Below are 4,062 nucleotides of genomic sequence, written 5' to 3' on the forward strand. Positions count from 1 at the left end.
ACTAAAAGACACCTTTGTAAATCTACTAAACGCAGCAGTATAATCTAACACAAGAAAAAGAAAACAGTGAGAAGGGGAACATCTGATGAAATGAAGTGGCAACATCATAAAGTACTTTCCTCCCAAAATCAGATGCCTTCCATCTGCTGGGATTAAAACTCCAACTCATGAATCTTTACAGCTAAATGAGCCAATTTGAAGTGTTTTGAAAACAGTAACATGTTCAGCTTGAAATCACTCATACTTGGTGGTGGTTTCTTTGGAATGCCATGTATAAATTAATCACTTTAAATATATTATTAGCATGTAGAGATTAAAGCCCCCACCTCTCACCCAATGTGAGCTGGGAGAGGCTCCAGCCTCCATGTCATTGCAAAGGATAAGAGGGTGTTTACAATTTGATGCATTTCAGTGAAAATCATTTACTTAATAATTTAGAAATTAAAATAAACTATTTTTTGGTTTTGTTTTAACACACACACACACACACACACACACACACACACACGTTTTATTTATTTACTTTTACGAAATTTTTATATATTATTTTATGTACTTTATATATAGCTTTGGCAATATTGTTGCTATACATTCATGCCAATAAAGCCAATTTGAATTTTGTTTAAAAATGTTTAAAGCCCCTCTTTTGGTAGGTCCCAGAATCAATCTCTCTCTCTCTCTCTTTTTGTGAGATACTGTATATAAATTAATATTGAAAGCTACACTACTTGTATTAGTTAATTGTTTACATTAGCCTCTAAAAACAGCCATAAAACTACTTTTGGGAATAAAAAATAAAAACTGTTTTAATATGTGAAAAAAGAAAAAAAAAAAAAAAAACTTAAAAACCACTGCAGTGCTGCATGTTTCCCCCCCGAAATCAAAGCCAATATTTATCTTTTGTTCTGTGCTGTGAAAACACTAAAATATGCTGCTGTTTCTTTTGATTTCATCAGCAATGTCTCCAAGGTCCTATTTTGTCTTTGTTGCTGATGAATGCGCACACACACACACACACACACACACACACACACACACACAAACACACGAAAATGCTCAACTTGCAAATGCCCATTCACTCACACGCATGCTTTTACATGTACACACATAAACACCCACACAGGGAAGCATGGACTTAACAAAATCCACAGTCAAGCATGAATTCAACACTGCCATCCAATTTGTGTGTCTGAATGAGCAGGCAGTGGGGTGAATAAGCTTGAATGGGTTAAAAGGGGGACATGCGAGCTCAGGGCCTGGGAAGTTTGCAGCTTTTCACAGATGGACCTCATAGCGTGTTCTCATGCTCTCACATGAGGGGAAGCTCTTCTTCAAAATGAAATAGTCTTCCAAACTGTATTTTGAAGTCATTTGCTTGTTTTAGTACCTATGCAAGCACAAACATCTTTATATTAAGATAAGGTAAGGTGCTTTTCTCTGCTATAGCCATATTTTTATCTTTGAGCACTAAATGAGGTGTGATAAAAATGTGCCTTTAATAGTTTTAACTCTTCCAAATAACAAGAGATGGTTACTGGCTTCAGGTGAAGTTGGGAAAGAAGGCATGTTGTATGTCTCCCCACAAAAAGAACAGCCCCGTCAGCCTTATAGCCCAAAAGACCCCTAAAAAAGCGAATGCACATTGTATCCACATCAAACACTGCAGCCAGTCAAGCAAACAACACTGAACATCTGGGAAACGCAAGTTGATGTGCAAAAGACTTGGAATGTTTTTCTTCTCTTCCGCCCTTCAAACCCGGTAATGGTGAAGGAGTAAAAAGCCACATGATTGGTGGGTGCACCCAGTAGAGTAGAAATGTAAAGCCCTTCGTTTTGTTGCATCGGAGGAAAAAACAAACAACTTTTGCCCCCTGCTCAGTTGTTGTGACAGCTGAACGAGCAGATAATCAGTGTTTCTGGATGTGGTTTCAGACCACTTTGGGTAAGAAATCGCACAATTACCTCAGACGTGTTTGAAGCTATATATTACTCTAATACTATTATTGTAAAAGAAACACAACAAAAAAAAAATTTTCCCATTAAATATAATATGCAAAGATCTATAACTGGTTTGCGGGCCCGTTTCTGATCAGCCAAACTAAGCCCCGACTTGCCCTGTACAGGGGAGGAAGATCGATATTCGCGTAAAATGCAAATGAAAAATCCGAACTTAGTATTTTCAAGGCATTTTAGTCACCCTATCCAAGCCACACACCTTCGTGAAGCTAGGAGGCTCATCTAGAATCTCAAACCAACCATTTTTATCCCAATCGAAACACACAAACACCAAGCATCTAAATTAGTTTATATTGCAACGTAAAATCGCTCTGTGACAACTGTACATGGCTGCAGTTATTGCCTTCCAGATATCTCTCATCTCAGCTCCAGCTCTGATCAGCTGTGTAACTCATATCACCCAAAATCACCCAACTCAGAATTATTAGCCGACTAATAACAACAACAAACTCACCAATATACATTTACAGTTACAACAGCTGACTTACTTTTGCTGTTTTCAGTCCAAAAACAGCTCAGCTGTTGACAAAAATAATTCCGGACGCCATTTTGGATATTGCGTAGTCCGTCTAAGCACTGAGTTTTGGTTCGCCTGAAACTGCAGAAGAGGAAAAGTGTTGCTTTGGTCGTCTTTATCGTCGTCTGCTGGCCGACTCATTGTAGTAACACAGACATCCAAAATACGAAACGATTTATCTGCTCAAGATGAAGAGATATAGCCCACATATAGCCCTGTAGGATATTCTCAAGTTAAGGGCATGTGGAGCATGGGAGTTCATTCAGTCATAGCAATGTTGATGAATATTCACTGTTTCTATCCATATTTCAATGTTTTAGAAGCTTTATATTATTTGGAACATGGTTGTATGGAGAGAAATTGTGTTTTGAATAAACAGTAAATATGGCCAAAACATGGACATTCGCCTGGTATATTTTTGAAAACTTGTGTAATAACTGTTGTATTCTTTTTCAACAAAACGTACAATTACAGTTGTATTAGAAGATATTCTGTTGCATTATAATGTGTTGAATGATGGTTTTGATGGTGATATTGCTACTAAAATATATATATATATATATATATTTTTTAGCAGGTGTGGATGAAAATACATTTTCCTTTATTGCATCTCCATTTGCTCTTTAATAGCAAAATAAATAGGTGATTGATTCATATTCCTTGGCTTCTAACCTATCTAAGGAGACCAGAATTTTGCATCCAGGCCTAACGTTTGAGGAGTTATTACTGATTCATTTTGGGTATTATTTAAGGCGTTTTTCTTGGAAATAGGGGCAAATAGTTACCAACAGGTTCACCTGAAAAACGTTCAATTGACATTTTTTCTAAAGTTATGGGCCAGGGCTCAGAGACCTCACATTGTGAAAGTCACAGACCTTTATAGGAGCCAACAAAACTTTGCTTACAGAGGGTGAAATTAGGCCTAATCACTGGTTTGCATGGAAAGTTGTTCTAGGAAAAGTTTTCGATGGACAGTTTAATAAAAGCCGATATGTTTGGCAGCTTTTCTTTCTACTAAGCCTAGTGATCTACTGTCATATAGGTGTGTGTGTGTGTGTGTGTGTGTGTGTGTGTGTGTGTGTGTGTGTGTGTGTGTGTGTGTGTGTGTGTGTGTGCGCACACACTGTATGGAGAAAAACAAGCCAGCACGGTAAAAGAAGGATCCTTAGGGATTAGAAACTTTACGGTAGAATAACACAAAACAGAGCTGCGTTCAAATCTCTCACATCAAATCAAATCAGCAAAGCACATTTCTCCACTGTGACAAAAACCATTAATAAAAGTTGATCTATGATAAAACAAATTAGCGTGAACCTTCCGTCCTGCATGACTGATTGGAAGAAAAATGGCTTTATTCTAAGAATTGATGATAATTGAAAGAGACGTGAAACTCAACCTCAATCTGATAACAACTGAATAAAAAAAAAACACGTGCAGATGAGAAAGCTGAGCTTGATGGATGGAGCGGAGGAAAGATGTCACATCTATAAATAGAATTTCTATGTGAAATATTCATTAGACTAAGTGAG

The sequence above is a fragment of the Micropterus dolomieu genome, linkage group LG18, assembly GCF_021292245.1.
Source record: "Micropterus dolomieu isolate WLL.071019.BEF.003 ecotype Adirondacks linkage group LG18, ASM2129224v1, whole genome shotgun sequence".
Lineage (NCBI taxonomy): Eukaryota > Metazoa > Chordata > Actinopteri > Centrarchiformes > Centrarchidae > Micropterus > Micropterus dolomieu.